A 24,206-nucleotide genomic window follows, 5' to 3' on the forward strand; every position below is an offset into this window, starting at 1 on the left:
GTATCCTCCAGTAACTCGAGGATTGCCTCTCATAAAACTTTAAAAACTCTTTTCAACCCTAATAAGGCAAAAGCTCCTCCACCACATAAATGTTAACTCATTCTACTGTAGTTTTTTTAATTTGTTGACTTAGTAACAGCCTTTGACTCTGAAAGATTTTTTTGAATTATAGGCTATAAGGAGTACACATTGATTTAACTCGTGAAGTAGACATCCTTGGAAGGCAATTTGCCCAAATATAGGTCAACCAGGGTTATGTCATGTTTCATAATTAAATTGTGCACTTTTTTGGAGAGAGGCCTTAGAATAACTATACCAGGGAATTAAGATATGAAAATGATAAAGGTCAACTGCTGATGGCACTTAATGTCCCTGAGCAGTTTGCACCATGTCATCAACCAGAGTCATAACTATAAAAGTAAGAAAAAGAACAGAGCAAAGGCTATAATACATTTGTCTTGGAAAAACATGCATTACTTTGGGAGGTAATAAATAACTTTATTTTGGTAATAACTCCTGGAGAATAGCATTAATTAATCACAATCAATTAATTAATTTTCAGGGTTCCTTGATTTATTTTATACAAAGTGGGAATCAAAGAATCTAAGTATTTCAAAGGCAGTTTCTGAACAAAAGGTATCGAGAAAAGTTTGCACTGGTCACTGCTAAAACATACTGGTTTAGCCATTTGAGTAAATTTCTTCTTGCCTCATCAATATAGGGCTTGTCTTCAGGCAAACAAACTCTCTTTAGATGCACAAATCCATGAGTTTGCCCAGAAAATGTTTTAATTTGATATTCCACTTTGCAATATTCTTTCAACTTCTGGGTGAGCAAAGAGACTTCCTCAAGAGGAATCACAGCATCATTTTCAGCATGGGGTTCTTCAAGCATGTGCATTTTCAGAATCCTTGAGGATGAATTCTGGATAGTTCATCATCAGGTGATGGACAGCAACTCCTCCCCAGCAGAATCTCAGGATGCCAGTTTTCTGGGAGTGACACCATTGCTTCAGATACCTCAAGACAGCATCAACTTCTTTATCAACTTTTCTGGCATTGCTTGTTTTTCTTTTTTCATTTTTATCCTCAGGACATTTTATCATTGCTTTTAGGGAGAGAAGGGGGTCGAGGTGGTGGGGAAAGAGGAAGACAGAAGGAGACAGAGAGATGGAGAGACAGAGAAACATTCATGTGAAAGAGAAACATCAATTGGTTGCTTTTTTATATGCGCCCCTACTGGGAATTTAATAGGCAACCTAGGTACGTGTGCTCACTGGGAATCCAACGGTGAACTTTTGAGATATGGCTCCAGCCAACTGAGCTACAGACCAATGCTGGTGTTTCTTATTTTCAACAACTCCTGAAAGGTGGACTGGGCCCCAAAGGGTTGGCATGGCTCTTGCCCTACAAAGAAGTCTGAAATGATGGTTGTTTATCCATTTCCTGCAATCATGCCAACAATATATCTGTAATTGTACAACTGACAGGGGAATTCATCTTGAATGATGATTACAGCTTTGCTGGTGTCATTGGGGAATCTGGGGACAAAAGAATGGTTGTACTCAACTTGAACTTTATGCCTCATTCCTCCATACTCTATCTTATTTTGGCCAATGTCACAGAGACAAGGTTGAGCTTCATTGGCTATTGGAGAAAGGGAGGGTTTACAGCAAGGAGACCCTCTCTCTGGACTGATCCTGCAAGATTATTCTTCTTGTCCACTGCCTGGAGACTATCTACAGTGCAGAAGAGGTGAGACCCAGAGGGAGCAGCAGCTCAGCCAGGCCACAAGACACCATCAGGCATGAGCCTAGTAGTGAGAATAGCATGTCATAGATGACTATTAAGAGCGTCTTGGCCATGAACCTCTATGCCAAGTGCCTTATCTTGGAAGTTACTATCTCTTCTTTCAGTGGACAAGGAATGAATTGTTGAGAAGCTCCTCTCATTTTGGTGATAAAACCTTCTCTAAGCAATTAGGAAAATATATAGGTATCTGTAGCTGATGTAAATTAATCTTTCCCAATCTCTCCCTTTTTTCTTTTACAGTTTTATAGTTTTACATTTTACACTTAGGTCTATGACCCATTTTTGAGGGTTTTTTTTTTTGGTTTTGTATAAAGCATTAAGATTAGGTTAAGGTTTTATTTTTCTTCCCCCCTCCCCTCCCTACCTCCCTCCCTTCCTCTCTTCCTCTTTTTTTTGCATATGGATGTCCAATTGTTATGCACCCTTTGTTGAAAAGAAATCCTTTCTCCATTGAATTGCTTTCACACCATTGCCTAGTACCAACTAACTATATTTGTGTCTATGTCCTTTTGGATTCTTTATTTTGTTCCATTGATCATTGCCTTTTTATTAACACCACCCTGTTTTGATCTGCAGCTTTATAGTAAGTCTGAAAAATCAAGTACCGTGAGTTCTCCAACTTTAATTATCCTTCGGCTTTGATTTTTTTTGGTTATTCTAGTTTTTTTACTTTTCCACATACATTTAGAAGCAGCTTGTTTATAAATGCAGTGATGACTCTCATCTGTTTTATTTTAAAAATAAAATAGAAAAAAGAGAATCAGCTTGTTTATGTCTTCTGGGAAGAAGAAAGGACAATTCTCTGGATTTTGGGGGTTACTTTATTAAATTTATAGATCCATTAGAAGAGAATTGACATCTTAACAATATTCTGTCTTCCAAACACAAATACTGTATATCTCCCATTGTTTTAAGTCTTTGATTTCTTTCATCAGTGTTTTGGAGATTTCAGCACACATTCATGCAAGTAATTCTGTCAGATTTACATTCAGTATTTGATTCTTTTTGGAGTTGTAAATAGTACTCTAAAAACTTTCAGTTTTCACTTTTAAATTCATAGTATATAGAAACGTGTTGACTTACCATATTGATATTGCATCCTGTGATCCTGTTAAACTCAGTAGTTTCAGGAGCTTTTTGAATATACCTTGGAAATTTCTACATAGAAAGTAATGTCATCTGTGAATAGAGATGGTTTTGCTTCTTCCTTTCCAAACTGAATAAGTGCCTTTTGATTTTTAACCTCTTTCTTTATTGGTATGGCTGGAATCCCCAGGAATATCAAAAAAGAATGATGAAAGAAGAAATCCTGGGCTTGTTCCTTATCTGAAAGGGAGCACATTCAGTTTTTCACCATTATGTATTGTATTATTTGTTGATATTTTATAGATTCCCTTTATAACATCAAAGAAGTTTTCTTGTATTTCTATTTTTTATTTTTTTCCTAAGTTATATTTTTAATAGAATTTATTGGGGTGACATTGGTTCACAAAATCATACAGGTTTCAAGTGTTCAACTCAACAAAACACTATCTGCATACTGCATTGTGGACCCATCATCCTAAGCAAAGTCTCATTCTAACCCCATTCTTCCCTTATTTGCTAACCTCCTCCTACTCCCACTCCCTTTCCCTTTGGCTCTCACCACACTGTTGTCTGTGTCTATGTGGGTCTATATATAAATATGGGTTTTTTTTTTTGCTTAATCCCTTCACCTTCTTTCATCCAATTCCCTAGCCCTTCTTCCCTCTGATAACTGTCAGCCTGTTCCATGTATCCATGCCTCTGTTTCTATTTTATTTGTCAGTTTATGTTATTCATTAGATTCCATGTGTAAGTAAGATCATATGGTATTTGTCTTTCACTGCCTGGCTTATTTCACTTAGCATAATTATCTCCAGTTCCACCCATGTTGTCCCAAAGGGTAAGATTTCCTTATTTCCATTTTTCATGGCCAAGGAGTATTCCATTGTGTAAATGTATCACAGTTTTTTATCCACTCATCCACTGATGGGCATTTGGGCTATTTCTAGATCTTGGCTATTGTAAATAATGCTGCAATGAACATAAGGGTGAATACACTTTTCTGAATTTGTGTTTCAGGTTTCTTAGGGTATATTCCCAGAAGTGGGGTCACTGTGTCAAAAGGCAGTTCCATTTTTAATTTTTAAGCAAACTCCATACTATTCCCCATAAATCTGCATTCCCACCAACAGTGCATGAGGTCTCCTTTTTCTCCACATCCTCATCAGCACTTGTTTGTTGATTTATTGATAATAGCTGTTCTGACAGGTGTGAGGTAATATCTCATTGTGGTTTTAATTTGCATCTCTTTGATGATTAGTAACACTAAGGATTTTTTCATATGTCTATTTTGAGTTTTGAGGAAGACTTTATTGTATTTATTGATATGATAATGTCCTTTCTTCTTTAGTGTGTTAATATGATGCATTACATTCATTTTTGAATGTTGAAACATTGAAAGAGCATTGCATTTTCAGGATAAATCACACTTGATCATGATGTATTGTATTTTTAGAACATTGCAGGATTCAATTTGCTAATGTTTTCTGGAAGGTCTGTGTGTCAAAATTCATGAGGAATATTGTTCTGTAGTTTTATTTTCTTATATTTTGGTATGAAAGTAATTCTGACCTACTAAAATTAGTTTGAATTGTTATCTCCAATTTTTATTTTCTGGTAAAGATTGTGTAGAGTTGGTATTATTTATTCCCCCAAACCTGGTAGAGTTTGCCAGTGAACAATTTGAATTTTGAATTTGCTTTGTTGGAATGTTTTAAAATTTGATTTCTTCAATAGCTATATGGCTATCCAGCTTATCTATTTCTTTTTGAGTGAGTTTTAGTAGATTGCCTATTTTATGAAATTGGCCCATTGAATCTAAGTTGTCCAGTTTTAGATCATAGAGCTTGTTCATAGTATTCCTTTATTATTCTTTCAAGGTCAGTGGGGACAATAATGACAGCCCCTCTTTATTATTTAAGTAATTTGTGTTTTTTATTTTTTGTCTTTGTCAATTTGGCCTAGTGGTCTATCAGTTTTACTGATCTTTTCAAAGAACCATAGTTTGGGTCTATAAATGTCCTCTATTGATTTTCTTTTTTCTATTTTATTGCTTTCTGTTTATATCTTCATTACTTCCTTTCTTCTGCTTGCTTTGGATTTAGTTTGCTCTTCTTATCTCTTTAGGTAGAAATTTGACCTTTCTTCTTTTCAACATAGGTGTTTAATACTCTAAGTTTTTCTCTAAGAACTGCTTTGGCTGCATCTTATAAACTTTAATATGTTTTATTTTCATTTTTATTTAGTGTAAAATATTTTCTAATACAACCTCTATTTTCAGACTAATCTTCTAAGACTTCTCTCATGTACCTTGTAATCTAGCTATACTTGCATAATTTTCCATTTTTGCTGTTTCCTTTACTAGGAAGAATGTTTTCCTAGTTTAATTCATTAGTCTTTACCTCCTCAAATGCCATATTCTCCATGAAACTTTACTTTATCACCATAATGGATAGTGATAGCTCCTTTGAGCTCTTAAAGTATATTATATTGGGTTGGCCAAAGAGTCTGTATGTTTTTTTTTTCTGTAAAATAAAAGACATTTTTCATTTTCACCAATATCTTTATTGATTAGGATATTTTGAGTATGTTGGCTATCTCCGGCTAAATATAACATTGATTGTTCTCAATTAATGTCTCAATTTGATTGCTATCAACCTCAACTGGTGTACACAACTGTGGAGCATCATCCAGTGAGAAATTTCCAGTATGAAACTTTGCAAACCACTTTGACATGTTCGATCAGTCACAATGCCATTTCCATACACTGCACAAATCTTTTTTGTGTGTTTCAGTTGTGTTTTTACCAATCTTTAAATAATAAATCATAATGTGCTGAAAATGTTGCATCTTTCCTTCCATTTTCAATATTAAAATGGCTACACAAAAATTCACCAATTTTAATAAGTTTTTTAAAATGCACACTGATATGAAAGCTATCACAATACCATCTAACAAAATTGTTTCAAATGAAGTTAAAGACAACTAAGTGCTACTAGAGTCATTTTGCAGGAACAAACAAACTATTTGGGCAACCCAACAGTATTGGCATATTAGAATGACTCAGAAAATGATGTAAAACAAAAACTTCTTACTCAGGAAAATGTGCTGAACTATGTCTCTCTGTGGTACAAGAGGACTTAACTGATGTCACCTGGAGCATTGCCTTGTATTAGAAACCTCTCAGATTAAGATTCTTTTGAGAGATTACAGAGTTGAAAGGAATAAACATGACTCACATTTTTATGCAGGGGAACTTGTATTCTTCATCTAGGAAAGCAAACCCTTTTTTCCATGCATCCTCAGGTTCTGCCTTTGAGGTTTTTTTTCCCATATTTAGCTCTTCTTTTGGAAGCTATGTCAGACTGGGTGGCTTGATAACTTCACTTTAGGGGAAGCGAAGTTATCTGTCTGGGGACTACTGACAGAACCAGTATCAGGGTGAGGTGTTGTCCGGTGTGTGCTCAGTTAGAAATAGCTCTTGTCCACAGCAAGACATTTAATTGTGACTACTGAAATAAGGTATCTATTTCAACAGTGGGTGAATTAAGTTCTTTGAAATAAGATTTTGGAAGAATTGAAGTTAATTCTGAAGACACAAAATAAAACTGTCAATGATTTAAAGATAGTTTTTGAACAGTAAATTTAGGCTTATTGTATCTCCATTTGCTAACTGCTTGCTCTTCATTAGAGGAGATAAAAGCATGTTAGCCATGGATATAGTAGTCCCAATTTTCTATCTGCTATAATTTTTACCCCAAGTTAAATGGATAATGTACATGTTCCAATAGGAATATGCAGAGTCCTCGTTACAGAAATCTTTAGACTTCACTGCATTTTCTGAAGCCCCATTTCACATACACAGGAGTGACCAAAAGTAGGTTTACAGCCATGGGTATATGAAACACAGAGATGGTTCTTGTTTTATTTATTTATTAATTATTGTATTGTTTATTATTATTGTTAACCTACCTTTGCTCAACCCTGTATAATACCTTCTGTCAAACTCTGTTATCATTTTAAAACAGTTTTATTGAGATATAATTGACATGCTTTAAATTACACATTTAAAGTGTAATTTTTGATTCCTTTTAACATATGTATAAATCTATCAAGCCATCACCACAAAACAAAATAATGAACATTTTCATCATTTCCAGATGTTTTCTTGTGCTTTTAATAACTTTCTTTCTACCCTCTTCAGGACACCTTTTCTCCTCCCTCGGCAGTCACTGACCTGCTTTCTGTTATTATAGGTTAGTTTGTGTTTTCTAGAATCTTACAAAAATGGAATACATACAGGATGTTTTCTTTTTTATCTGCTTCTTTCATTTAGTATAACTTATTTTTGAGATCCATGTTCTTGCATATATAAATTGTTTTTCCTCTTATTGCTGAGGTATATCCACACAATGGATTTATAGATATACCTCCATTTGTTGATTCAGTCACCTATTGATAGACATTTGGGTTGTTTTCAGTTTCTGGCTATTACAAATCTTTTGTTGACAATCATATATAATTTTTTGTGTGGATAGATGCTTTCATATCTCTTGAGTATAAAGCTTGAAATGAAATTATTGGGTAGAATCCTAGGTATACATTCACCTTTTTAAGTAATTGTCAGACTGTTTTCCAAAATGGTTGTAAAATTTTACATTTTATATTTTTTGCATTTGTACATTTACATTTCAAAAACTACTTTTCTCTACCTCATGTGGAAATTATGACTCTTTTTATTTCAACGATTGCTTTTGAAGTGGGAGTTTCAGGGTAGGTAACCTAGACACTGTTGTGGGTGTGAAAAGGTTTATTACTAACACAATGAGGCAGGCTCTCAAGCTGCTCTAAAAATAGCTTCAGAGAGCCAGGGAAAGGAGACAAACTTGGCTTTCATTGTGATTAGGGGATGGGGCCTGGGTAAAGTAACAACTCACTGGAGCAGGCTTACATAGTTTGAACTTCCTGCCAGGGCCAAAGGAGAGAGTTTTCTTATCAGCTTGCCCACATGTGGGACAGAAGGGGAAGTAAGAGTGGTGAGGTCTGAAAGCTGTCAGCAGTCCGACAACAGAAATGGAGTAAGGCTCTTAATTACTCCTCACTCCTGATATTTATTATTATTATTTTTGTTGTTGTTCATGTACAGTTGTCTGCATTTTCCACCCACCACTTCCCCCACCCCAGCCATCCCTCCCTCCCTCCCCTGATTCCATCCCCCTTGGTTTTGTCCATGTGTCCTTTATAGTTGTTCCTGAAAACCTTTCCCCACTTTCCTCCCATTATCCCTTCCCACCTCCCCTCTGGTTACTGTGTGTTTGTTCTTAATTTCAATGTCTCTGGTTATGTTTTGCTTGCTTGTTTGTTTTGTTGATTAGGATCCACTTAAAGATGAGATCATATAGTATTTGTCTTTCACTGCCTGGCTTATTTCACTTAGCATAATGCTCTCCATCTCTGTCCATGCTGTTGCAAAGGGTAGGACCTCCTTCTTTCTTTCTGCTAGTATTCCATAGTGTAAATGTACCATAGTTTTTTGATCCATTCACTTACTGATGGGCACTTATGTTGCTTCCAGCACTTGCCTATTATAAATTGTGCTGCTATGAACATTGGGGTAGATAGGTTCTATTGGATTGGTGTTTCAGGGTTCCTAGTGTATAATCCCAGCAGAGGAATTGCTGGGTCAAAAGGCAGTTTCATTTTCATACCTGATATTTGACTGATGGCTGGAATGGACCATGTTTCATTTAATTGAATTAGAGCTTATTTAGGTAAGTCATTATGACATTCTGTAAGTTCTGTTTACTGTGGCCAGCAAGAAAGGTGAAAGCTTTATTAAATACTTTTTACAAGAGCCCAGCATTATGTATTTGGAGAAGTAAAATAAGTGTCTTGCGCATTTAAAGTAGGTTTGGAACTCTGCAGGGGTAAGTGTCTTAATGAGACCTTACATTGTGGCTTCAGTATGTGCAGACATTTGTGAAATTTTAATTTATATTTTGGGTATCTATGAGGCAAGAGATTCCCAGAGTTCTTTACCCTAAATGAGGCAGACTTGAAGAAGGAATTGTTGTTGCTGGACTAGATGAGCAGACCAATGACTTTGACTCGAGCACTTCTAAAAATGTGCAAATGGTGCCAATTGTTGGTGCGAGCAACCAGTGTGTGAAGTTTGGCCAATTTTGCTGACCCTGGGGTTTCAGCCATGATTCAGGACATCCTAGTTAAAGCAGCAGCTCTCCAGTGAACACCCATCACATGTGGTGTTTCTGCCATCCACAAAATATCATACTAACATCTTTGCTCTTCATGTGGTTGTTCCCAAACAGCTCCCCAGGTAGCCAAGGAGTCAGTGAGACAGTTCCTCCAGAACTGTGTTCCTCCACAGAACTAGAGGAAGTGGAGTTCCTCCAGAACTGTGGCATCTAACAAGAGGCTGATCATGGGGGAGACCAGCCACTCCTGCAGGTTGGATACAACAGGAGTCCAGGTTTGACTGTATCCTGTGGGTATTATTTCTGTTTTAGCAAGGGGGTCTTGGTGAACTTTTTGAGTTTTCAGGGTGTTGCTTTCATAACTCAAGGCATTATTAGCAGCAGGGTATGGGAAGTCAGATTTAAGCCATGTGAGAACCTTTGTTTCTAGGACAACCCACTATACAGTCAACAATTGCCCCTCAAATGGCATATAGTATGTGAATGAAAAGAGCAACTTTTTACACCAGTAGTCCATGGGCAAGCTCTGACCATCCCTAGACTCCAAAATCATTAGAGGAGGTTGCTAAAGCCCCTACAATAAAGGAGTCTGTGGGGGAACACTAAGAAAAGTGCTTTTATATTGCAATTTGGACAGATTCTAGAGCCTTTTATTATAGGGAGTACCACTTAAGGTGGGTCAATTTGTAAGAAACAGTATACGTGGGCTTAAGAAGATTTAAAAATAAGTATTATGTAGCTTCAGAACCTTAATGGTTTAAAAGGTGTTGAGCCTGTTTTAATGTTGTGGGTGCTTAGAAGGTCAATAGCTGTTTCTTGATGGCATCAAAGATATTGTGGCCCTTGGCTTACCAATGACTTTCAGGAATTTAACAAATGTGCCATGATCTTGCACAATGTGTGGGTCAGTGACCTATTCTTTCTTTGTGAGCTCCTTTGTGAGGATTTATATTTCCTGAATGAGTGTGTCAAGTGAATTTCTTTGGAGGAGGATGTCATCAGTGTGCCACGATTATGGGGAATTGAAGGAATGCAATTTTTCTGATGGTTAAAGTGAGGTATAGGAATTTGTTCTCTATTTTATGCTCAGTAACTGTCCTGAAAGTACAGGGGGGCACCTTGTCCAAATTTAGTGCTATCCTTTGGTATAACTAATTTAAACTTCATTAGTGATTAAGGTCATTAAACTTTGCCAATTGGTACATTTCAGCCGATGTTAAAGGTGATTTAGCCCTCTGTTGTAGCAGTGCAAAAGCCAGTCAGCACCCTTTTATCTTTTTATTGTATATTTTAAAAAATTCTTACCTGAAGACATGCCCATTGATTTTAGAGAGAGGGGAAGGGAGGGAGAAAAAAAGAGTGGTGAAGCATTGATGTGAACAAGAAACATTGATTGGTTTTTTCCCTTACACACCCTGAGCAGGGACCCCACCCAAAACCCAGGCATGTGCCTTGACCGGGAATTGAACATGTGAACTTTTGGTTTATGAGACCATCCTCCAACCAACTGAGCTATGTTGGCAAGTGCTTACTGTACATATTCTTTTAACACCATGGAGTATCATGGGTGTTTTCTGTATAACCTTGAGTATTAGGAATTTTTGGCAATATCATCAGCAATGCATTTTTAGGGTCCTAGTGAGCCATCTGATTTTAGGAGTGTGACAGAGCATACCTCCTGGTGATTGCCCTTCTTCACATGAGTGACCAGCCATAAATAATCTGTAAACAATATAAGTGTATCTGTATGTTCCACAGGTTAACAGCTTTTCCCCTAAGCTTTTTGTAGAATTAGGGCCAATGCCTGGTTGAAACAAACAACTAATAGTCACGGGGTAAGAGTCATTCTCCTGAGTTTAGCACCAGCTGGAATTGGACACACGATTTAATTTGAAATCTACAGCTAGGTCTAGTCCAAGGTACATGACCAAGGGCCTCTTTATATAGGGCTCCAATCCCATATTGCTGTCCCCAAATGTTAGTTATCAAAATTTCCTATTCAAGTCAGTTAAATCTATGACAGAATTTCAGTAAGGCTCAGAAAATACAGCCAAAGCAGAAGAGCTCAACATGCAAGTTTGCCAGTAGGCTAGTGGCGCAGTTCAAAGAGCATGCTTGACAGCAGGCAGGGGAGACAGCTAGTTGCATGACCCCCCAAATTCTCTTTATGCCAATTTACATCACCATAGGAAAATAAAAGCTAAATAATAATACATGGTTATATTAAACCAAGGAGCAGATAATGAAGATCTTTGAACTCCACTGAAGGAGACATCATGATAAAGCTTGCATTTGGAAAGAATAATATGCAGCAGTGGGTGGGTGGCTTGGAGGGAATATTAGAAGCAGGGAGATCCAAGTCTTCCATTAGCTCATGTGGAACACGTATGAGAATTAGAAAAAGGTACACTTTCTCAAGGTACTTTATTTATTGGAAAATATTTATATTATTGATTATCTTATAATAGCTTTTTTACTTTGAAGTGAGAAAATTTTTGTGAAACATATATACATCTATAATACCCAAAATGTAAATGGCGCCTCCATCAACAATCTCAAGTGTGGTAATTGTGCAGGACACAAACAGTGCAAATGTGTATGGTGGCCTCAGTGAGACCAAAGAAGTAATTAATGGAATGACTCAGATTGGAGATGACAGTGTTAGCGAGGTAACAGTAATAGAGGTATGTATTCTCTCTCTCTCCATATATAGATATATCCTGTTCAGAAGAAGTCCAGCCATTGATAATGAGAATGATTTATGTGACATCGGTGTAATCTGGCAGCCAAGGAGCGTGCACTGGAATGTGATACATGAACAATGATGACTTCATTATACTAGTCAGTGAGGGTGGTAGATGCTGATGAGCATGCTGGTGGTAGAGCATGTGTACTGTGTGGCTGTTGCATTCCAAATGACAAGCACGTAGAACAACAAATCTGCATCAAATTTTGCATGAAGCTTAAACATTCCTTCATGGAAACTATTCAGATGACTCAAAGGATGCAGCTATGGGCAACTGGTGATTGGCAGCTTCATCACAATAACATGGGTACTCATATGCCACATCTTGTGCAGAGTTTTTTGGTGAAACATCAAATCATCCAGTGACTCAGCCCCCCTACAGCTCAGATTTGGTGCCCTGCAACTTCTGGGTTTTCTTAAAACTAAGATCACCTTTGAAAGGGAAGAGGTTTCAGACCATCACCAAGATTCAGGAAAATACAATGGGGCATCTGATGGTGATTGGGAAAACTGCAGGATTCTCAGGAATCTCCTCTTAAAGGGCATGCAATGAACTTAGGACTTATGCAGACTCATTCCCTTTGGGCTTCAGCACTAGGGCAGCAGCTGGAAGGGCACCAGTGGCATATGGGGAGGAATTGAAGTGCCTGGCATTAAGGTAAGTGCCAAAGGACAGCTTCCTTCAGACAAAACTCTAGAGGCCAGGCAGCAGACCTGTCCCCTTTCTGAGTCTGCCCCCACACAGAGCCACAGAGCAATAACCCCTTATCTGTGACCCCATCAGTGTAGTTCACATGGGTTGCACCACCCTGGTGATTACCTAAGGCTCCACACCATCCAAATTACCAGTATGCATTTCTACCATAGGCCACACTACTAAGACAGGGAGTCAGAACACCTCTACCTAATACATAGAAACAAACACAGGGAAGCTGCCAAAATGAGGAGACAAAGAAATATGGCCCAAATGAAAGAACAGGACAAAACTCCAGAAAAAGAACTAAACAAAATGGAGATAAGCAATCTATCAGATGCAGAGTTCAAAATACTGGTTATTAGGATGCTCAAGGAACTCATTGGGTATTTCAAAGCATAAAATAGATGTAAGCAGAATGAAAGTTACACTAAGTGAAATAAAGAAAAATTTACAGGAAGCAACAGTGGAGTGAAGCCCAGAATCAAATCAATGTTTTGGAACATAAGGAAGAAAAACACATTCAATTGAAACAGCAATAATAAAAAAGAATTCCACAAAACAAGGATAGTCTAAGGAGCCACTGAGATAACTTCAAATGTACCAACATTTGAATCAGAGGGGTGCTGGAAGGAGAAGAGAAAGAGCAAGAAATTGAAATTTACTTGAAAAAATAATGAAAGAAAATTCCCTAATTTGGTGAAGAAAATAGACATACAAGTCCAGGAAGCACAGAGAGTCCCAAACAAGATGGACCTAAAGAGGACCATACCAAGACACATCATAATTAAAATGCTAAAGGTTAAAGATAAGTAGAGTATTAAAAGCAGCAAGAGAAAAGCAGATAGTTACCTACAAAGGAGTTCCCGTAGGACTGTCAGCTGATATCTTTAAAAATACTTTGCAGACTAGAAGAGACTGGCAAGAAATATTCAAAGTGACAAAAAGCAAGGACCTACAACTTAGATTACTCTACCAGTGAAGCTATCACTTAGAGTGGAAGGGCAGATAAAATGCTTCCTAGACAAGAAAAAATTCTGAAGGAGTTCTTCATCACCAAGCCATTATTATATGAAATGTTAAAGGGAACTACATAAGAAAAAGAAGATGAAAACTATGAACATTAAAATGGCAATAAATTTACAACTATCAACAACTGAATCTAAAAACAAATTAAGCAAACAAGAAGAACAGAAACACAGTCATAAATATGGAGATCACTTGGAGGGTTGTCAGTTGGGAGAGGGAAGTGTGAGAATGGGAGTAAAGGTGCAGGGATTAAGAAGCACAATTTGCTGGGTACAGAATAGATAGGGGATATTAAGAATAGTACGGGAAATGGAGAAGCCAAACAACTTATACGTATGACCCATGGACATGAACTAAGGGGAGGATTGCCAGAGGGAATGGGGGTACCAGCTGGATGGGGGCCAAGGAGGAAAACTGGGATAACTGTAATAGCATAATCAATGAAATATATTAAAAACAAAGGAAAAAGATGGTTCCTTTTTTATCTTTGGAAACTGGATGAATAATTATGTCATCCATTAAAATGTGTAGAATAAAAGGAAACAGGATGGTGGTTGGATATATTAAGAAGGATATATTAAGAAATAATGAGTTTGATCTCCAGGTCCATCCATGCTGTTGCAAAGGGTAATAGTTCCTTCTTTCTTACACCCACATAGTATTCCACTGTGTAAGTGTACTACATTTTCTTAACCCACTCATCTGCTGTACCACATTTTTTATCCACTCATTTGGCTCTTGAAGCCAAATTCCATGTAATCTCAGTCATATGCAGAGCCTAATGAACAAAATAAACTGATGAACAAAATAGAACCAGAGGCATGGATGCATGGAACAGACTGATAGATCTCGAAGGGGGGGAGTCGGGAACTGGAAGAGATTAGCTAAAGAACATAGAGGCATATGTGCAAAACCTGTGGACACAGACGCCAATGTGGTGAAGGCTGTGGGAGGGTGGGGCAGGGGCTCCTGGATAGGGGTTAAGGGGGTGAAAAAGGAGGACATCTGTAACAGTGTGAACAATAAAAAAGGAAAAGAGAAATAGAATTTAGTTTAGTTTTAGACATGCTAAATTTGTAGTTTGTGGACTTGTCTATAGGCAATTATATATATTGACCTCAAGAAAAAAGTGCGTTGAAGCCATAGACTTGGTAGTCACTAACATATTGGCAGTTGTAAAAGACATGCGTGTCTAATGTGTAATCACAGCTAAACTGATGGCTGAAAGAGCCAAAAGTAAGCCTGGCTCCTGGCCCTCTCCCTCCCTTTTTTCCTTGACATCTTGCTAACCCAGAATTTTTGTATAACTTCATGGAGGGAAAAATCAAGTCTCCTATATGGCTGTTATTGGGCTGTCACTCACCTACCCTGATATGTGGGGACTCAGAGACAGATTATATTCAGTTTTAGTAAAATGAAGTACTGTAATGTGCCTTTTCTTAAACCTGCTGATTCATACTGTATACATGGAGGCAACAAAGCTTTCTGGTTGAAGACACTGTCTTTGGGGGTCAGTGTCCCTTCAGCATGAGAAAGTGGTGTCCTAAAGTGGAGCACGAAAGCTACAGTGAAAACCCAGGGGAATGGGGATGACACAGTGGTAAGGGTAGTCTGGACAGCGGGCAGTAGGTGTAGTGAGTAGGTGTGTGAGCTCTGAGGGAAGACTGCCTGGGTGTTGTACAAGCTCTGCCTCTCAGTATATTATATGTTTATTAGCTTCATTGTATCAACTTCCTCATCTGTACAATGGAATAATGATACAATGACTGCGTAAAGATATTTTGTTATTCATAGGATTAAATGAATTGAGATATCTCTCTTTCTCTCTATATGCACGCATACATATCTAGCTCTGAGTTTCATGTCTAGCGCATGAGTTTTCAGCGAGTGTGAGTGATGTACACTTTACATGAGAAGTCTATGTTCTTGTTCCAGATGGCTGTCTTTAGTTTGCATAAAAATGCAATAATCAGCCCTGGCCAGGTAGCTCAGTTGGTTAGAGAATCGTCCCAATACACCAAGGCTGGGGGTTTGATCCCTGGTCAGGCACATACAAGAATCAACCAATGAATGCAAAAATAGATGGAACAAGAAATCAATGCCTCTCTTGCCCCTTCCCCCTTCTCTAAAATTAATACATAAAAATTTTAAATAATAAAAATTGATTATTGGTGTTTCTCCAACTTATTCACACAAGGATTTGAGGGAGCACAACCAGAAGATCCACATTTAAATAAATTAGAGTAAAGGGACAGATAAGTTGAGTCATAAAAAACCAAGAGAACATAGAAACACAGGCTACTATGTCCAACACTATAGCTGCCATTGGTCGTATATTCGATGGAGTATACTTTTTGGTCTACTTCTGTCCAAAATAGTCCCTGAGGTTATGCCATTCCTGTATTTCCACCCTGCCCCCTTGCATCTTGGTAACATAGTGATGCTTTACTCTCCCTGAAGAAAAAATGTTTTCCAAAAGTTCTTTTCTCCTGCCTTCCTAATTTTGATTAAGTTTTCTACGACACATCTATTCTCACCACAATCTTTATCACATCTTGGATGTCCCTTGTATTATTTTCCTCTCTGTTATTCCCTTTGACGCTTGGTCTCATCCTATTTCAACATCTTCAGTCCATCCCTATCACACATATCTTCTCCAAACATGTTCTAATCGTATTACCCACTTCCTCAAAACATTTTGAGTGGCTCTGTACTGCATTTCAAATAAAGGGTAAATGCCTGATATTCAGGGGACCCAACCCACACAATCTAATCTCATTCCTCATTTCCAGATTTATCTTTCCCCACTTCTCAACACATAGCTATGTTCTAATTGCTATCCACAGTACTTTCTTCTTTCCTGGAACCAGCGTGCCTTTTTCATCTCTGTATCCCTTGCAACACGGTGCAGTTCCTTGCTTAAGGGAGAGAGTTCAATTACAAACTGTTTAAAGGGTTTTGCTTCCCGTGAATTCAAAACCCATGGAGTGCTGCCCTCTTTTGGTTACAACAGCCCCAGAGTCTAAACCACCAAATAGGGAATGAAGCTGAATGACTCATCTTTTCCTTTTGGTTAGAACCCTCATGGAAACAAACAAGGCAGGGTGAAATAATTCCATCCTCTTTTCTCATTTTATCTAGCTTCAAAGATTGTTTGTTTAGAGAGATAGAAAGAAGATAAAATCTGTATAGAAAGCTTGGAACTCTACAGATTCAAATCATATATTATGTGCACACTCAAAGCCAGGGTAAAACTAATAGTTACTTTGAACACTTCCAGAGCTCCAAGGATCTTCAGACCTCAAGGCAGAATTTTATGTAAGACCTAGGGAATGAGTAAAGAACAAGTACTCCTTAAAAACCTGGTAAGGTTAAGGACAGTTTCTGATTAAAGGGACACTGGGGCAAGTGACAAGGTCGTTTGTTTCACACTGATACCTGGTGTTTGGTAAAGTAAGAAATAACGGGGCCTGCCCGTGAAAGTGAAGTGACTTCTATAGACCTTAGTGGGTTCCAAGTTTGTGACTCCACACGAGCCAGTCTTGATGATCCAGCAGAAGTTAGGGAGGAAGGATGACTTGGAGCCCAGAAAGAGTGATGGTTACATTTTTAAGAAAGGATGACAAGAGGAGAGAGAGATGCACAGGAAAAAGATCTCGAGTGAATGAGGTCTCTTCGTTATACAAAAGCCTAGGGTTGTTAATTTTAGAGCTGTAGACTCATTTCTTTCTTATGGATCACATTGAACCTCACTAGGTATAAATCTCAATGAGCCCTGACTAGTGTGGCTCAGTGGATTGAGCACCGACCTATGAACCATAAGGTTACCATTTCAATTCCTGGTCAGGGCACATGCCTGGGTTGAGGGCCAGGTCCCCTGTTGGGGGTGTGTGAGAGGCGGCTGGCTGAGAGTTCTCTTATGCATTGATGTTTCTCTCCTTCTCTTTCTCCTTCCCCCTCCCCTTCCTTCTCCTCTCTCTAAAAAATAAATAAAATTTAAAAAATAATGATAAAAAAAGACAATGAATAGCAGATAAGTATGCACTATAAAAAACAAGAAAGCACAATTAAGGTACATATGAGTTTTATCTCACATGTCAATAAAACAAAAATCCCTTTGATCTGAAAGGAAAAGGCATTCCAAAACTGAAACCTAGCAGGTGACGGGAGCCCCACACCTTTTGGAGGAGGGCAGGTGGGCTGGTGTCTGAAGCGGTCTTGGCATCACTTTGACTAGGAGCTAATTTAGCAGGAAGATCAGGTGTCAGTCATGACCAGAGTTGTTCTCTATTATCTTGAGAAGGTCACCGGATTTCTGCCCCTGTGTTTTTGAAACCTGATCCGGGGACCACAAACAACCACAATGAGTTGGATCTTTGCCACGTGCTCTAAATTGGGCTGATGAAGCTGAGTCAGTGCCAGGAGCTGACACAGGATGCAGCTTGAAACATTCAGATGGGGAGAGGGTTGGACTTTCTTTTTCATTTTCAATAATGCTCTTTGAGCAGATTGGTTTGTATGTGGACATCAAAGGGTAAATTAAATAAGATTTGTTCTGCATTTGGAGAGAGAAGATCTACAAAACTCTGCAACTTTCTTGTATGAAATTTTGGGTTCTTGGAGTACTTTGCTACATAGGGAGACTGCCATCCTTTTCAGCGTGGTGGCTCTTCTCTTTAATATTATGAAGATAAAATTCATTCAAAGATCCACAAGAAACCATGGAAAACCCCTCTTATCAGCAAGGATATGTATACATTCATAAATATAATTTATTTTAATTGTGTGTGAATTTGCCAGCAGTACCTCACTAGAACTAACCTTTGCTATATAAAGAAAACCATCTGGTATATACAAAGATTTTCAGTCTCTAGAGAATAGGATCATAAACAATTGATCCTCCAAAGACCTTCCAGTATTTTAGTTTGAATAAAGCTTTCCCACAGCATTGCTTTAACTATTTTATCTGTCTTAAATCTTCCATGGATTGTATAATTTGGTCTTTCTAATCTAATGTCTTCATGGAGTACTTAAGGAAAAATTCTACTTCATCTTTTCTCTTTCAGTTTTCATTTATTTTTGTGTTCTTTAAAAAAACAAATTTATTGAGGTAACACTGATTAATAACATTAGATAAATTTTACCATTTTGTACAATGTGAAGAACAATGTATCTTTTAAGGTACTTTAATGAATGAATCACAAATAGATACTCAGATTAATAGAGAATTTGGAAGGAGGAAGTATGTTATTCCATTTTTCTGATGGGAAAATGAGACATAGAGCAATAAGTTCAAGGTCCCACGTCCCACAACTATTAACTGCTAAACATGACTCAAATTATGTGAGTCCCAGTTGAATAATCTTTTTGCTCAACACTGTCTTCAACTTAATGTTTGTTTTCTTTGAAGAATGGATAGCAAGTATGCTTCTTAGTAAGACAAAGACAATTCACTTTGACCAGTTGACCAAACAAGAGCCAGCAGCTGGGAAATTGGTTAAGACTCAAAAGAATAAAATTTGCTTTCTTCTGCTTTTCTTTTTTCTTTAACCTTGCCTTCCCCCTTTAGCAAAAATTGTTTAGTGTTAATTCATTTCTTGGAAAAAACAAATTTCTAGGAAGCTTCTGAGAGTACAATATGTTTGTCTGGAAGACCAAAGGGATTGATTGCAAAAGTCATGTCATTGAATGTTGGCCAAAGAGTGTCTCCATCCACTAAGTTGTACCAGAATCACTTGGGAGCTCAAAAAAAGCAAAGCTAAAGCCTGTGTCCTACACAGAGGACAGCATTTTATTAGCCTGGGGGGTGGGGCTCTCCAAGAGAACTCTAAATGTGCAGGCTGGATTAGAGAATCACTATTTGATGCACCTGGATCACATTACCATATTTTTCAGACTATAAGATGCATCCCCCACAGGACCCCGCCCCCCCGCCCCCCCGCCCCCCAATTTGGGATGAATAATTGTTGTTAATGCTGATGTTGAGTTCTGTTTACATTTACATTGCTGAAATATTATGTTATTTATGTTATTAAATATTTTACCACATTTTTTACTTCAAAATTTTTTTCCCTATTTTCCTCCTTTAAAACCTAGGTGTGTCTTATGGTCTGAAAAATACAGTATTTCACGAGGACATTAAGCCTATGGCTTCCCATCTTTCTCCTAGGGTAGTCTTTTTGCTTTGAAGTATTTTGAATGAAGCTAAGAAATTGGATAGCAATGTGGGAGGAGACTTGGAAGGGATAGCAAACAGTGGAATGTAAAGAAAAGACTCACCAAACACTTTCTACTTCTTCCTGAGGGTTGACTAGACCTACAGGGTAGCTTGAGCTGTTGGATGTAGTAAACACAGGTTGACAGGGCCCTGGCTGTGGCTCCCACAGGAGCTAGCCCCAGCAACTCTGGTGCCATGTTAATAGCAGGCTGAAATATTATAGACTCTGTCTTTTAAATTTGGATGTATAACAGTGCTGTTGTTTTTATGAGTTATCTTGGCACAAAATGGGATTCATAGCAACTATCTTAATTGAAATTATATTTGGATGTGACTTATTAGGCTGTTCCATGCATGCACTCGTACTTGCTGAGCTTTTTGTTTGTTTGGGAACACGATGTATCCTGCATCTTAAGTGACCCATGAAAAAGCCTTCCCTGTCCAGTAAAACACATACTTCAACTAGTATAATTTTAAAATATTTTAATACTTAGAACTAATAAAAAGTTCATAGAAGTGTGAAGTAATGAAAGCTGATGTCTGCTTTTTCTTCTGGATATCAAGGTATCACTGGCATCAAAATAATGTTTGTAGTTTGGGAAGAATCTATTCACGAGTTCATTTTTTTGGTCAAAACCGTGGGCAAAGTGAACCTTTGCAGCCCAGCTTGAGAATTAATCCAAGTTGTATTTAGTGTTAGTATTCTTAGTGGTTGTTTTTTTAAATATAGTTCTTTCTTTACTTTGTAGTTCATGCTTTTCCCAGGCTAGCGCAGTGGAGACTTAGTCAGGCTGCAGGGAACAGGAAAAGGCCAGCCTTCCACCGACTTATGTTAGCACAAGGGAATAAGTTGGGAGGAGAGGGAAATTGTTTTATCTGCAAGCCTGAGGCCACTAACTCTTACTTTCCAGGATAGGTCCATCCTGGCCATAAGACATCTCTCCTTTGTTTTTATATTACGGCTTTAAAACTGTTGGGCACTGCCCAGATACTGTTTTGGAACCAGGCAGGGAAATGCCAAATACATTTTTAAAAACCATTTAATGTGTTTCTTTATGTATTCAAATTTACTCAAAAGAACCAAATATGGTTATACTTTGTAAAGTTTTGCTCTGTTTGTTATGTCTCCTTCAAAATATGAGTACCACATCCAAAGAGTTGACCTCTTACTGAGATGGGATATTAAGATTTTAATGACAACTGGTTCTGTAAAGGCTTTGGTGTTAAACTAGTTTTATAATGATTACGCTGTGACAGAAAGTGATGGCTCAGATGAACCAGTGTGAATGTGTCTTGATCTCAACCCTGCTACCCACTGGCTCTGCGACACGGAGCAAATGATCTTGATCTCTGTTCACATGGCAAGCGAGGGCGCATGCCGTGGTGGTATACTTAAACAAGATCTGCTTGTCAATGAGGAATTCTAAAATGAAATTTCCTCCAGATTTGTTTTCAAGAAACTCTTCTCTGTGTACAAATTATTACATTAGTCATCTTTTAGAAGAACCATGATTTATTCTCAAGACTGCAGGAAACTTTGTGAAAGAGGTCTAAGACTGACCCATGGCCACTGCCTCCCTCCCCCAACCACTTGCTCTTGCCTTCTATGGGAAAAATCTACTTCCCTGGCCTGTGTATCTTAGAAGTTCAGATATATTATTTTGTCCCTCTTGGATACCCTCAGGACATATGGTAAACTTTTTGATGAGACCACTCTAACAAGTCAGACCCAGAGCAAAACTTTGTACTCAGTGATTATTTCTGTTCTCACAGACCGTGCATTGCAGTTAGTTTTCACCTCCAACAAAACCCAGGCAGGAACGTGAGGGCCAGGCTTGCTTGCCCAGCCCTGGTTGGCTGCAAGACCCTGACCAACATGGCCATAGTCCAAGATCAGCCAATTGATCCCCCACAGAATCTCTTTCTGATCCTTAGGCCTGGACCCTTCTTTGCTCCACCATATGCTTACTTTCCCACAGCATTTTATGGGAAAATAGGACTGTGTCTGTGCTCCATTTGGTTAAAGGTGAATTTCCATGCTGGAAACATTGCTTTCATTAAAATAAGGTCTTAGATTTTACGTAAAAAGGGAGTGACTCCAAGATTTTTTGAAGCATTACCCAACTGAAACTCTCGTCACTAGAAATAAAAATAGCATGTACTCTTCACAGGCAGGTCCTTTTGAAGGAAAATGCTATGTAATTCTAAGTGAAGAAGAACATGATGTTTTTGTCCAGTGTATTATTATATTTTAAATTCGGGAAAATATCTATCAATAAAGAAAGCTTCTGAGAATTGATAAAAATGACAAAACCTAGTAGTTAGGAATCATATTAATTTTTTAACTGTGAAACTCCCAAAAGTAAGTATAGTGAGTACATAGTGTGTATCCAAATGTTTTATGAATAAAAAGTAAGACAATATTTTAAAAAGTAATAAAATATTACTTAGACAATCAACAGTTGAAGTTGGGAGATCAGGAAAAGGCTCTCTGCACTCTTACACAATATGGGCTTATTCAGAATGTTTCAAGAACATATTGCAGAGTTTTAGAAAACTGATGGACTCATTGCAGTCAGGTTTAGAAGACTGGACATCTCTGACAGACCCTCTCACTCCCTTAACCTGGAAAATACAAAATGTCCTCTAGGGGGAGCACCAGGCCTTTTCTTTGTTAAGATAAAAGACTTACTTTTGTAAAAGGAATTTAAAATTCATTTTCAACAGAAAATAATGTAAGTAACCTTGTTCTTAACCTTAGCACATATTACCCGGGACATCTATTCTTTGATGAAAGAAACGTATTTTAAACAACAGAGTTTATCCTCACACGTGCTGGAGGAAAATGCATTTGACTTTAAATTTTCCATCCAAGTGAGATCCACTGAGTTCTGGAGACTTGGCCAAGAGCAAGAAAAGCTACAAACATTATCTAAAAGACTTGAGCATGACTGAGAGGGAGGGATGGTGAGGACTGAGATGGACAGCGTGAGGAGCAGTCCCTTTGTCTAGACAGAAGCATTTCTCAAAGGTAGCTCCACTGTCTTAAGTCATAATTGTGTGGTGAGACATAGGAGGGAAGTTTGAAGTCATCTAATGCATCCTTCTCTTTTTATGAAAGAAGAAACAGACTGAGAGAGTGGCTGCCTTTCTCTTACAGTGATGGAGTTCGAGATGGCGCAGGCAAAACTGAGTAAGCAGGTAGCAAATCTTTGTTATCTCAGCTAGCTAGCATCCATTCCCTTTTCCTGACAGCACTGATGTTCATTTGCAAATCACATTTCCCCAACCGTATAGAACCTTGGAATGGAAGCTGAGGTGGCCCACAAAACTACTTCCGTGTAGCCAAAGGTTAGGCATGTGACCTAATCAGTCACTTGAGGGATTTAAAATCTGAAGCAGAGTTTTTGTAAGGAGATATGAAACAGCTGAAACTTACTTACCTTAGGTGACAACCTAATATTCATTTTACTAAGCATGATTTTTATTTCCCACAGCTTTATTGAAATATAATGGATTTCTTACATTGTTTAAGTTTAGGGTACACAGTGTAATGATTTGATGTATGTATATGTACTGCAAAATCTAAGCATGATTTTTCAACCTTCCTATTAGTTCTGTGAGAGCTTTAATTACTAACAGCTCTCCTTTTTCTTAGTTGGTCAGATTACTTTTTGATACTTGCAATTAAAGAACCTTAAGTGATTTCACCAATTACCAACTATTTGATAATGAAGCAAGGCTTTATTATTGTAAATTCAAATAACTCGACATTCACCTTGTTATCAGTGTAACTTTTTAATTGCTCCAACTAGAAACATAATAGAATAACATGTTTTAGATCTTTAGAGCTATGACAACACTATTGTAATACATGAGAAAAGTTTTTCCTTATACATTATACCAGAGAACATTCTAAAATTAAAGTAATACTAATTTATTTTACCCTGATTTTTTCTAAATCTTAAAACTTATATAAAACAAGTAAACTTTGGTTGTTTGCCTGCTAGAAATGCGGGGGGGAACCTCTAAACTGGTGAAGTAGTATAAACAACAGCCATAAAATTATATGAGTCAGACTAAAATAACAGCGAGATAATAAGGCCTTTACATTCCCCCCCATTCAAATTCCTTCTCAAAAGTATCTGGTTTAACCCTGCTATTTAGAAAATGTGTTAAAAAAATCCCATATTTTAAAATGTAAGTCCTTCTAATGCACCCAGGAAGTAGATATCCCCCGCTTCTATATCTCAGAATATATTTTAAAAAAAGAGTTTGATGTTTATAAAAGTTTCTTTAGGCCATTATAACTAATCTTTGGAATAATGTGGTATGATATGATTTATAAGCTGGCAAGTCTCATGTTTTAACAATGAAATCTACTAGAAACAGTTAGGCCATTCTTATCTTA

The 24,206-nt window shown here is 37.7% G+C and overlaps 1 pseudogene; it reads right to left on the bottom strand.

The window, feature by feature from the left end:
- Nucleotides 1-612: 612 nt before the first annotated feature.
- On the bottom strand, nt 613-2,910 carry LOC123822832 (annotated as a pseudogene).
- Between the last annotated feature and the right edge of the window lie 21,296 nt (nt 2,911-24,206).

Source organism: Phyllostomus hastatus, unplaced genomic scaffold (genome assembly GCF_019186645.2).
Source record: "Phyllostomus hastatus isolate PE091 unplaced genomic scaffold, TTU_PhHast_1.1 phas_contig_432, whole genome shotgun sequence".
Taxonomy (NCBI): Eukaryota; Metazoa; Chordata; class Mammalia; order Chiroptera; family Phyllostomidae; genus Phyllostomus; species Phyllostomus hastatus.